Source organism: Hippocampus guttulatus, chromosome 13 (genome assembly GCF_054856545.1).
Source record: "Hippocampus guttulatus isolate MCC_2025c chromosome 13, RoL_Hgut_1.0, whole genome shotgun sequence".
Classification (NCBI taxonomy): domain Eukaryota; kingdom Metazoa; phylum Chordata; class Actinopteri; order Syngnathiformes; family Syngnathidae; genus Hippocampus; species Hippocampus guttulatus.
In genome coordinates this window covers 13626049-13640235 of record NC_141273.1, presented here as the reverse complement: position 1 = coordinate 13640235, position 14187 = coordinate 13626049, and the positions used below count along the sequence as shown (strand labels likewise).

At 40.4% G+C, this 14187-nt stretch overlaps 1 protein-coding gene across 1 annotated transcript in view; it reads right to left on the bottom strand.

The window, feature by feature from the left end:
• dph6 (diphthamine biosynthesis 6) overlaps positions 1 to 14187 on the bottom strand; it is a 59393-nt gene that overhangs the window by 9636 nt on the left and 35570 nt on the right.

Genomic DNA, 14187 nt, shown 5'->3' with positions numbered 1-14187 from the left:
AAATTCACAAATATTTTTTAAATGAATGAAACTTGCATTGCATTCAGGTACTTATTTTAAAATGTATACGTTGTTTTAGTGTACTTTTCATTTATAAACGTAATGAAGCAGTTGTGTATCTCTTTCCTTACTTCATAAGAGTTTAACAAAGTATGTTAAACACTGCATTTTTAATGCCAAAGAGGAGGCAAACCTTAAAACCCCTTTAGTCTTACAAAAAAAAAAAAAAAATCAGTAAGATGCTATATCAAATTAACATTCATTATGAATGTCCCTTGGTTAGCGGTGCATTAATCAAGCGAGGCCCACCTCCTGATTTTCGGCTTCTTAGCGCTAACAGTTTTCATTTCACACGTCACGCAAAACCTGCCGATAGCTTCCCGGCAACACCAATGTTATTTATAGGCACAATTAAGCATGTGATAATAAGCAAATTCTCTGTTAAATACCTCTGCCTGGGGTCTCGCATTACAAAAGTTGGGCTTGGATCTATCTGTTTAATGCGTAGAGACGTGCGAGGATGAGGGATGGTATTAAAGAGGTTAGGTCTTCAGAGACCCCGCGTGGGGGGTCAGAGGCGAGGCTCGCGGACACTAGCGTGTGGTCAATGCAAATATCGGCTCGTCATAATTGCTGCGCTATGCAGGGAGCCGGTGTGCCTAAGTTAAGCCTCGCCGGGGAGGATCGAGATAATACCTGGATCATTTGATGCACAACAAGACAAGATGCTTTACTTAGACACAAAAAAATGTTTTGAACATATAACTGAGCATGTTGAAAATAACCACGGTACAATAATAGTTGCGTCCCAACTTCAAAGGACCGAGCCTCTCCATCGATGATCTAAAACGCTTCTCCTCACCGGGGTCGACACCCCTAAGAAGTGCATCATCCATTGTTACATGAAGATGTTAGGTGGCTACATGTTAGCATTACTAAGAGGACAGCAGTGATACACCAAAGTCAAGATTTGATATGTATCTCAATTCATGACGCACATTGTGTGCGGCATCAAACTGTATTTCCTTGTCTTTTTTCAAAAGAGTATACAAAATTTTGTTCTGATCGTCCTTTTATGAGGCGCAAAATGCTCTGAAAATACAGCGCGAAACCGCTAAGTTCTATCCTTGGATTCCAACACATTGCCATTAGCATTTGGAAGCCAACAAAGATGATCACAGGAAAAAGAAAGCTCGCTTGTCCCTTTCTGCTTGGGATGACTGTCCGGAATTTTTAAAGCTCTTCCCGGCGACATGAGTTCACCCCATTTGGAATTCACAAAAGCTCAGTGAGCATTTTGTCAATTTGAATATCAAAAGGTGCTAACGGAGGGCTCCCTCGACTGTTAAAGGCAGACTCCCATTGCTGCTAGCAAGCAGGTGTGTGATGATCAATTATTGACGACGACGCTCTGGTTACTCTTTGTGGGAGGTGGAATAGGGGGAGATTTGAGGAGGGGGCGACACGGGCGAATACTATTAACATAAAATTAACAGTTCAAAAGAATGACTTCACACACCGATCAAACTTGTTAATTGACTGTCAATGCGGTGTGCCGCCGCATATACACAAAACGCGCACACACACACACACACACACAGCTACATTATTCATCTCGGACCCTGACAGGGAAGACAGTCCAATTTGCATGGGCGTTCCCGACGTGATCAACAACCCCTGACGCCGCATGCATTTTTAATAGCAGACCCTCCTTAATATTCACGAGGGGGCAAACAATCGCACGACATTAAACTTTCTATAACAAGGTAAGTAGTTTTCAAACGCTCATCTTAACCGTCTAAACGGCCCGCGGAGACAAGACGGGATGCGACGCGTTACCGCAGATGCGCTGCACCCGTGCGGCCATTTTGATCTCCTTTATTTGTCGTTGATAGATATTGATGATTGAAGATGATGTCATGCGGTGGTTGTGGGCTTTCAGTTTTTTTGTCATGCCAACAACAAGCTACCACAAGAATTTTTTTGGGTTTTCCTATGGCATTTTTGTTTCTCACAATCTATCATGACATTGGAAGACTTCATTGCCGTCATCTCTTCCCAGCCAACGTCCATCTTTCCAAAACTAGTGTACAGTTTCTTTGCCGATGGGTGAAATGTCTAGTGAGGAACTTTGGAACGTGATGCTTCCGCCGTAGCAGTGATAAATGATGACCTTAAACTGCCATGACGTTAGTTGTGTCCGCATGGCACCGGCAGTTTGTACTTTATTGCTTTGCTGCTGTATATTTAGCCATATGCCAACATGTTCTGACCATGATATATTGCTAGAAAACTGCTCCCCATGACATGAAGCCCTCACATCGGACCAAAAAAAAAAAAAAAAAAAGTCTGGTTGCTGTGGGTATGTCGTCGCTTCTTAAATACACTTTCCCCAAACAGAGTGTATCATTACCACATTTCCATGTTGTTTATCCTTAAACAAATATGACTCATGTTAGCATCGGTTAGTGGGATTTTGATGGGAAAATCGAGTGGCATATTGCAATTTCTAAACAAAATGTTATGGTATTGTAAATGGATTGTATATGCATGAATAATAATAATAAAACATTTAGGGAATGATAAATCAATATACCTTTGGGGCAAAGACACGCACGCACGCACACACACACACACACACACACACACACACACACACACACACACACACACACACACACACACACACACACACACACACACACACACACACACACACACACACACACACACACACACACACACACACACACACACACACACACACACAGAATGTATGTCCCAGATCTCTGCATTCCGGATGCAATGGGGCCAGTGGTTGAGGACCAGCGATGTAGATTTTTACGTTAGCTTATTGCATTAACATGTAGCTATCAGCTATTGGCAGTTATGTGTGTGTCATTTCCCTGTCTGATGACATGATTGGTTGATTTGATTTGACACTTGTGTGACCCGCAGAGTTCGAAACGGAGTCACACCTATCTGCTTTGTATGAACTAAGCCTCATTTTTGCTTCTTGCTTATCTACGACTTGTTAAAAGCTTACCGAAGACTTTCTCTATGGATACTAACTTCATGTAAATGCACCCAGGGAAACTCTGTGGAGCACTAATGGTGTATTCTTTCAGGCTGAAGTGTTTCTAATTGGGTCTACGTTTTATTTCTTTATTTATTATTATTTTTTTTTTTGTCAGACACTTTTCCACAGATGACCAGATAGCACCGGACTGTACTTGTTCTCAGAAGCCCTCTGGGGGCCACGCTGCATTCATCCGAGGAACATCTCCCGGTGTCATTAGCAGAGTTTGGAAGATAGCTGAACTGGGATAAAATTACCCACTACTGTATTGATGAACAGTCCGGGTTTCCGGCTGGTTCCAAGGACAGGAGGAAAGAAAAGCATCTCGAACGCACCTTTCAGCTATGCTAATGGTCACGTTTGTCCCCACAGAGGTCTCATGCATAATTTAAGCTGGAAAACGAGCATGCAAAATGTGTCAAATAGGTTTAATTAAATGGGTATAATGTTGCTTAATGTAAGGGCACATGCAAACTAACTACAGAGGTAGTGTTATGCATTAAGAGCTCTTATTTAATTGCATGTTTATTACCGTGTAATTACCACTTATATATACAGTATATATATATATATATATATATATATATATATATATATATATATATACACATATATACCTGTATATACAGTAATATATATATATATATATATATATATATATATATATATATATAAATTTCAATTATTCTGTACACTTGTGCAGTGGTTAATTAATTCCCATCTCAAAACATATTTAATAATACTGAAATTCAACTCTGTACACGTATTCATATTTTCATCACAATGACTGACAAACTGCTGCGAGAAAATTCGCCCAAATTAGCCCCAAATAGGAAGCACATAACCAACACAGATGGACAATGTTAAATTGTTAAGCTTTTTTCAGCCCTCCAGCATCTAATCCGGACAGCACATGGTGTTAGAATTCAATGATCATTTTGGATAGCAGCTTCAACTGGACTTTTTAAAAAAAATGTTTTCGCAACAACAATCCGGTAAATGGATGATGGACTAAAGCAGAAAAAGCCATTTATATTGATTCTAAATGAAGGGGTCTTTGTTTGAATTTCCAACCACACAGAGGAACATTTGTCATTTTTTTCCACGGTGTCATTTGTTTTGCAAATGTGGAGTTAGTTAAGGGGTGAAGGGAGACAAAACGCTGATGCTTGACTCCTCTTCTTTAATTTGAAACGCTGGAGTCTTCGCTAGAACTTTGGATCCCTCTCGGGAACATTTTTAATGCATGTGACAAAACTTTTTATTGATGTCTAGTCTTTTCCACTCTTTAACGAATACTTCAAGTACGGCAAATACAGTATGTGGCAAAAATAAATCAATAAAAAATCTGAACTATGTCAAAAGCCTTCAACTCAAATTACATTTTGATAAGAAAATATGTCTTGTGCAATTGTAATGATTTACTTACATTTCTGTATGATGCAAACAAAAAAAGTTTTAGAAGTTGAACATTATGCTTTGATTCATTTCTTATTTGTCAAATTTGAAAAAAAAAATTACATTTCTCCCAACCGAAATGACTGACACCCTGTGTCTTTCCGGCCATGTGTTCTCCAAACTTTTTTGTGGGTCTACTCATGAAAGACAATCTTACCAAATATCACGCTGCTACATCAAACTACCTTCAGGCTGTGAATTTTCAAATCATTATCTGACGCGACTGACCAGGGAGGTCACACTTGCACTGTAAGCAACAAAGAAATACATTTTCATCAAGTTCAACACATCTGCAAATTTTGGTGAGTTTTTGAGTGGAGAAATGCTTTCAAAATGCCCATTTGTTTCGAGGATCATTTAAAAAAAAAAGGCTTGGATGATGATGCGGGACGTACGGAACAGGAAATCTGCGAATTTTCCCGCAAATAAGAGAGGACCGCACCCCCGCCAAATTAGCGAGGGTTCCCTATATTTGCATCGTTTATCTGAGCTATGGTCATGCACAGAATGTGCTGTGCGGCCATGTCAACCAAAATCTGCATGACTTTAACTGCCCCGTAAATAGCTCTGTGAAGCGCTCAAACATTTCTTAAACCCTTTTCACGTTTTAGGGGGCGAATTTATCAGGAAACAAGTCAAACGTAGCCAAACGTGAGCTAAATTTTCACCTCCCTCTCCATTCAAAAACATTTGGTTAATACCAGACAGGGACAAAAGGCCGTCCTGCACAACCCTGCCCCTCCTCCCCAAGATGCCCTCACGTCTGCCCTTGACGTGACCACTCGACATACACAGACGCACACTCACGCATACAGACACACACTGAGAGTTACACACTGTCATGTCAGCTCTGGTCAACTTTATTCTGGTCGGAGAGGGCTGCCGCTCAGTCTCCAACCAAGGTCAGGGTGCGGGGGGACGGGGGGGAAGCCTGACAGCGGGACGCTCAGGGGAGGCGCATCGCCAACGCCGCCGGGCATGAATAAACAAACACGTCCTCTTGCCATCACTCAAATTTGAGCTTGGTTTTTTTTTTTTCTGCCGAGATTTTCAAATGTTTATCTCTGTGTTGTGTACAAATGCATCATATCGCTTCTATCCGGAGTAGGACCAAGTGGCGATTATTATGCACGATAGCTTGATACAATACATGCCTCCATTAAAAGGATATGATGACATCATGATAGTTTTGACTTTTCAATATATAATTAGCGAAAAATCAAACTTATGAGGTTCCCTTCACGTTGACATTTTGCATACAAAAGGTGCAGAGTTTTTTTCTCTATATGGTGTGAAGGCAGAACATGATTCAAGTCCTCATAGTATGACCAGTTTGAGGGTGCCAACATTCTAAAATTGCAATCCCGCGATTACAACATGGGATGATGTCCCTCTTTCGATTCTCACCTCTAAGTCTAATGTTGTGATGGTTTCTTCAAAATGATCGATTATAGCTGTACCATGATGTGAACACTACCGTTCGAAAAATGATGCAATATTCCATCATGAGTTACTCTGTGATTCCCACACTTGCTTGCTGGGGGCAGACTGATGGAAGGGCGAGCTTTTTTTCATGGAGTTAGGCAAATGGTCCTGGCTGCCTTCAACTGTCGCCACCTCCGATCTTTTGACAAATTGGTTGTGAGGCTTTTTAGGACTGATGCACATATCGCAAAAATCATTTCTGCCAAGCCTCCCTTGCTTGCTGTGTGTGTGTGTGTGTGTGTGTGTGTGTGTTTGTGCGCGTGCGAGTGTGACCTGCCCGTGGGGACATGACAAGCACTGCCACGCATCGCTCTATCAAGCCCGATCTTTCCAGGACAATGCAAATGATGACAAATTCCATCATCCTACATTATGCGCTTTGCCGCTAATCTCCCTAATTCGAGAGAATCGCAGAGGGTCTCGCCATTTGGGCTTGAGGGGCATGTTTGTCTGATTGAATGATGATGAAACGGCAGCCCTCAACCCTCCCTATCCCCCGATGTCTCCCATCTTTTCCCTCTTCTCCTCTAGTCTTATGATGCTGTTTTCTTGGGGGTTTTTTTGTGTGTGTGTGGAGTAAGGATAGTTTATAACGCACAGAATGTGAAATGTCCTCTCTAAGCATACTCCGTATAAAGACAGCATGATATAGTTGAGAACTGTTGATTAAAAAAACGAGCTTTGGACAAAACAAAGAGTGATATCAACAAGACAAGTGCTGAGAACACAGGAGTGCATGTAGTACCAGCTAGTCTCGACAGATGACAGTATAGCTGCATGGAAAGGACAAGGGACAAACCAGTTCAAAAAGCGACTGTCAACATTTTTTATTTTGTTGCCTAAAGTCAAAATGTTCATTTTCATAAAGTACAAAAATTCCGGTAGTGAAGTGCAGTAATATTGAGAAAGCTGTAAATTGTTGTTTGTGGGCCGTACTGTGGAAAACCACGAGAATACCCGTTACCTGTTTTCATTATTCATAACATAACTACATAGGAATCTGTTGTATTGATGATACAGGAGTGTCAATAAAAATATAATTATAAAGAAAATACTCGTTAATAATAATGTCTGTTTTTTGATAACGTTTCCTGGCTATTTAGGTTGCTATTTTAAATATTGTCATAGTAAGACTGAACACATGGAGAAAAAAAAGTCAACATAATCCTACAAACTGCAGTAAAAAAAAAAACATTTCCTCGAGGAATTATTTTGTAACATATAATAATTAAGATATTTAAGTTGTGACTTTAAATGTACAAAAACCCCAAACCTAAGAAACAAATAAAATACAGGATATAATGTTTTAATAAACCAAAAGGAGATATTACTTGCAAAATTGATTTTTTAAAACAATTTGACAAGATCTGTAATGTCCAAAAGTATTGCTATGACTTTAAATATATGAACAAATCAATATATATAATATATATATATATATATATATATATATATATATATATATATATACTCTCTCTCTCTCTCTCTATATATATATATATATATGAAATACTGAATAGTAATAAAAGAAAAGAATAATGAATATGGCCATATTTTTTATCCTTTGAACTAATTTTCACTGCCCATAATACATATTTATGTTATGATTTCAAATATGTGAATGGCCATTCAAATTATCAGAGCAAAAAATAAATTTAAAAAAACACTCAAATGGACTACAAAATATCAAGAATGAGGCACTGACCCTCTCCGAAACTTTAGCATTCCAAATGGAAATGAATGGAAACAGTTTATCCCTTACCATCTCAACTTCATGAACTATGGGGCCCTGACCCTCCACACTGATAAATCCACATCAATAGAAGATTGTGAATTAAAAGGCAACATACTGAAACATAAAAACACAAGCTGTGCTGTGTGTTATTCATCCATTTTGGGGGGTTTTTAGCTCTGCAATGGGCGACCCGATGACAGCGACAGTTGAAAAATGAATGACCCCGCGCTTAAAAGTTCCCACTCCTGTGAACTGCCTCCCTGTTCAATTTATGATCAAGTAAGCCCCCCCCACAAAAAGACTAAAATGTAAAGTAAACACTAATCTCTTCTGAGTCGTCTGTGGTGCTGCTAAAAAAAATGGAAATGCTGGCATATTGTTGCATGTGGATGTAATAATCATTTCTAACCAGAGGCAGCGACTGTCACTTCTAATGTGCGCAACTTAAGGAATCGCAGAACTGGGGCATAATAATCACATACATCATCTGCTGCTGGAGCAAATTCCTAAAATACAAAAAAAAAAAAAAAAGCCTGAGCAGCATCAGCGCTACACTTGCTAGTCCTCTTTCATTAATCTTGTGCTCTCCAAATAAACTACTAATACAACCCGCAGACCATGAATAAGAAAATACTCGATTTAATCTTTCTTCTTGAGGGAGGGTGGGAGTTGATTCTAGACACCCTAATATTACATGCTGGGCCCTTGTATTAAGGGGCATTGGAAACATCACTTTTGTTTCTTTAAATATATTTAATTAAAAAAAAACTTAAAGTAAATGTGGGGGTTTTTTGTATTGACCTCTGAATATTTCACCAGCAGCATCTGTAACATGCGTGAATAAGGAATGTGTATTTTTTTTAACTTACTTTATATTTTTCCTTTACATTATTTTTTTTTCTTGACAATTTTATATTGAAATTAAGGATGTTGACCCACTTGAAATATTTTACAAGTACCGGTATGTTGAATATTTTTTTCTGAAAAAAATAGGTGCATTTACACCCTAAATATTAAATACAGGACTTCTGTATTACTTGATCGGTATACTGTATATTTAACAAGGAGCATCTTCGACATCCTTCTTGCGCATGGGTGTGTGTCTGTGTGTGTGCGCGTGCGCGTGTGTGTATTTGGGCCCTGTCAACTCTCGTCACTGCGAGGGGAAGAAACACACACAGGCAGCTCTGAATATAGAAGCTAGTTACCATAGTAATGGTATGGTCATATATCGCTCTCATTTCACATGGTCGTCGGCGATGTTTTTAACCATGCATTTCTTGTTCACTTATCGGAATGTACAACAAAAAAGAAACATGTCGACCTTCACTGGGGGAGCCAATACTGATCATCCAGACATGAGAGCAACTAAGAATAATTGACGTGTTTTGACTGAGTGTTTGCCGTTGTTGATAGCAGGAGTGTCACGGTGGATAGCGGCGGCGGCGTAAACACACACTGGCGTGTCTGTGAACCTCTTTCCACTGCTACATGCACACACAAACATGAAGCATGTCCTTAAAAAAATCTAATTGCACTCATACTACTGCACAAACATTGACCCTCACTGGGCTCAACATTATTGATTGAAAGAAAAAAAAAAGAGGATCTATGGTAAATACAAATTGAGCACATTTATTGTGCACTCAAATGTCAAAATCAAAACTCAGGACTCCAATGTGAAAGCAAACAAATATAATTATTGGTATTCTAAATATTTTACACTAATTTAATATTTTTAACCTTGTAGGTCACTCCTAGTTGTAGCATACCGTAATTCATTTCTGTTGCTGGTTCTGTTTAGCGAGTAGATTTTCACTCTGGAGTCCAGACACTTATTAATTTGTCTGCTATTTTGTTTTTCAAAGTTGGATGTTCTCCGCTTGAAGGCGGTTCCAACCAGACGTCTGTGAAAAGTGGACTCGCTCACCCAAGCACTTAATTTCAGTGTTAAACGCGCTGACCGTGACAGTCTTAGGTTAGCTTAGCAATTAGTTTGGCTTCGCCGGCTTCCTTCGTCTTTCCTTCGTGAGAACAATGCTTGTCAGATGTGCAGCTTATTTGCCGCCGTGGAGGTGATGATTACCGACTCAGGAGCGAGTCTGCAACGTGTTAAAAAATCACAAAGGTAGCGAGCAAAGGATGTTGCTATATAGCTGGTTCCTTTCCCGATCACTAGTGGCACTGCCTTTACCCTCCATATTTTCGCTATCTATCTATCTATCTATCTATCTATCTATCTATCTATCTATCTATCTATCTATCTATCTACCTATCTAGCTCGCTAGCTATCTATCTACACATACATACTGTATATGCAAATACAGTATGTACTGTAAATATGCACACTATAAACACACTGAAGACCGCACTCTGTTGATTGGACAACTGAAAATTCCTGCGGCGGTTATAAATTTTATGCGACTAACCTGACAATGTCACATTGACAGTAAGTATTTAATTACAGTTGATGCAGCACTTGTATTAGATCTCATCAATAGTGCATACGGAACTCATGTTGTGGCCATTTACAAGCCAAGCATGTCCACTAGCGACTGTACAAGCGCATAATCTTATTAATAATTAAATATAGGGCGATATGTGGGTCTGCTGCGTTTCTTGCATCCGAGGCAGTCAAGCACCAATAACAATACACGGAAGAGCCCCTCAGAGGCAATCATGCTCAGGCCCATTAATGAGTGGGAGTGTGGCAGTGGACAGTAAGCCACCGCGTTGACAGAAGATGCACTGTGACACATCCACTCCCTCCCTATGTCCTCACTACATGCTAATACCAGCCCGTGTTCACCACGTGATGCTGGCTGCAAAAGATTGGTGGGTCGACACGAGTCCCCCCATTGAAATACTGTGTGTGAGACAATGACCCCCTCAAACTCGGGCCATTCGTTCCAGAGTTGACTGGTGCTTCCAAACCACGTCAACGTTGATAGGTACCTCTCAATGCTGGGAAACCTCAAACGCGCGGCGGTTTCCAGCCCGGGGACTAAATTCCACAAGCATGTTTGTTGGATGTGTTCTAAATGCAAGCAGACCTCCACCAAGGCTGAAGTCTGTCTCTGTCATGTGCGAAGTCAATGAGGTGACGATGCCATTTTGTGATTGTCGCAACAGGGAGGTACAATGTGGTATCTCTATGAGCTGATGCCATTTGACAGACCGGGAACATCTCAGGGAGATCTTCGCTATTAAATTGAAGGTGCTGGGGAATGTCAATTCTGGATCGGGTCTATGACTTTGAAACGGGTAACAGAAAATATTGCGCCATAGAGCATCCGATTTTTTAATAATATGTATACATGAGCCACATGCTGCTTCACCAGTATAAGACAAAGACATGAAAAACCTGTTAGACTTGAGAGTTTATGATAATAACCCTGGGGAATGATCCATAAGCTGTTTCACTATTTCTAAAGACAAAAATACACGCAACATCAAAACACCACCATGATGACAAACATCCAATTATTCACTGGCAGTTCCAACTCAGCTAGCAAGAACTTTAAGTCTGAAGACAACGACATGTTTATCATGGTTGTTTTAAAGTGCTCTACAAATACAGTTGAGTTGAGTTGAGAGAAGCTCCTCCTTCGCTTTCTCTGATTCAGATTTAGTGTGGTACACACCACATCACGAAACTGCAGAGTGGCGACTTGCCAGCCTTGAAATATGCCCATTGACTTTTTACAAGTTTGAAGATATCTGTGATGCTAATTAGAGGATCCACCCTGTTTAACATATCCCGATGGTCCAATTTTTTTTCCAACTTTTCTGGAGGTATGATCATTTTTGTCCATGAGTTTGTTGTTTAAAATAATTCTTTTGAAACACATATCAAAAGCAATGTCTGTTTGTCATTGGTTCATTTTGCCAGCTTCAGGTTAGTTCTGTGAACACTTGGGGTTTTTCTTTCATTAACAGAGGGGTTCCGACAATTTTGTCCACGTGTAGAACGCATCGAGCCGTCTGTCACATGACACGGCAGTTTGGTGAGGTCTCACCGTTTTTGATGAGTGGCTTTGGAGCGTGTCCACTTCAAGGGAAGTCACTTGACCTCAGAGTTTGTGTATCGAATGTATAGGTGGGAGGAGGGGGGTGGGGGCAGGTGGGAACTCAATCAGTCGTCACCCTGAACGTTACTCAACAAGTATTCGGACAAAAACTCCATGCCATCACACGTCATTTTGGTATTCCGAAAAGGAAACAAGTGCGAGTTAACATGAGTGACGACAAGTTTCTGAGCAGTCCGGAGCTCATTTTTCATCAAGTCATTAACTTTTGCGGCTCTACCCGTTTTCACACAGCACCGAAATAAATCCGTAAATTGCGACGAGCGGGAGAGGTGAGATAAACGCCAAGTTTTACAAGACGACGGCCAAAAAAGGGGGAAGAGGCGTCAAGGTGCTGACAGGCGTCGTTTCCTCAGTGAGATTCGTCGGATTTCAACCGGATTCATTTTTTTTTTGTTGTATTCAAAATAAAGGTACATTTCCTAATTAATCCGTTAGCACGGTAGGAAGAACTTGTACTAGATGGAGATAATCACTCTGGTGCTAACTGAGGCGGATGGAGTCTGTCTGTGTGGACTGAGACGTGGTGCTTGCTGACTTCAAAGCAAGCACAAACGGCTTCCGTGATGCTGGTTGTCAAGTTGTTCTCATTTCAAAACAGGTTTTCCCCAAGGGAACCCAATATCCAATCTGAAGTGACACAGTAGGCAGTGTTTTAATGAACAATTTGGCATTCTTAATGGTCGCACAAGTACCCATATTTCTATCACGCTAAGTGGGTGGAATTGTTTAAAAGCTTCGGCAATGAAATCTTCGTTGCTTCGCTTTTTGGTCTGAGTGGCGGTTTGACGTCACCATCTTTGGTTCATCGGTTAATTGATGGATGCACTAAAGCGGTAAAGCATCTTAATTGGATTATGCAAATAGTGTCAGGCACAATTGGTGGACGCCTTTGCAATTGGATCTCTGATAAGACAGCGAAAACAATTAATGGCAAGATGGTCTGATGCAAACATGCTGAGAAATAATGAATGTGAATCAGGTAAGTGAATCACACTTGTGCCCCCACCGTCCTGATTTGACAACCTAAAGGTTAACTCATTCTTTAAATCAAAATTCAAAAGAAATATGTCAGGACTCAATACTCCGCGTGACAAGGTGGGCTGCTGGATGACAACTTTGAAGGTCTCGCGTCCATCATGTGCCAAGCTAATCAACATGTTTGCGACTGTGAGCCACAACAACGAATGAGGATAATTCCTGTGTACAATAACACAGTGGAAAATGGCTGTCAAGCAGAGTGGGAAAAGTATGGCCTGGGAGCCAGTTATGGGCCACTTTTTTTCTTTTGATTCTTCTCATTAAATCGTTTGATTTATTATAAGTAGTAGTTTTAAAAAATTGATATAATACTTTCGATTAATATTTAGCAATTTTCACACAGACACACACACACACACACAAACACACGTTTTTCTAGCACCAGACTTCTATCAAGTCTCGATAATGGAAAAACCAGCGACCAGGTAACAGATTTTGAGAAGCAACGTACAATATACAGTACTACCTTGTATTTTTATTGAACTACAAAAACATAGCACGATTGTCAAGGAATAAGCAGATTGCCACAAAGAAGAACAATTATTGGTCAAAGGAGAGAGGGAGACTATTTTGAGAGACTGTTGGCAGTGATTGATCGCTCCATTCACTTACTGCACTTATGCATTTCAGCGACAGAGACTCGCCGCGCTTTGCTTTCAAGTCCGTTGTTTAGCTTGCCGCAAATAAAGGTGTGCGTGTTAATTTTTTTAAGGATTCAAATGACTATGTGGTCTGTCTAAAATTTGAAGACCTTGGAAGGCTGTGAATATTTGTTGTGTCAGTGAATTTACAATTTTGCGCTGATCCAAAATTTAATTGTTCGCGTTGGCAGGGGTTTTGTAGCAGTTCTCGTTTTAATTATTTCAAGCAAGACAAGTTTATGACAAATGTTGACGAGGCTTTTTGGAAAAAGCAGCCAAGAATAAAGACTGCCGGGAATGCACAACAGGAGCGACGGGGGTTGGAATGCAATAAAGAACCCCAAACCACACGGAAGAAACACGGTCGTGGATGTTCCTTGGTATCTCGTTTCAACCACGGGATTTACAAGAGTACGCTTTTAAAACGATACTGATGTATTACAGCTTCTCTTATTGAAAGAATGTTATGGGGCAAACAGATGATGAGTTTGCATGGACCCCCGACACACCTGTTGAAATCTTTACAAGCAGATAAGCAATAAGAGGCTGGGCTGCGAGATGCGTGCGAATATGATGAGTGAGAAATTGCTTCATGGGGTTTTAAGCAGGGAAGCCTGTGAAAATTCCAACACAACACCAATTGCTTAGCTTGAGGACGTT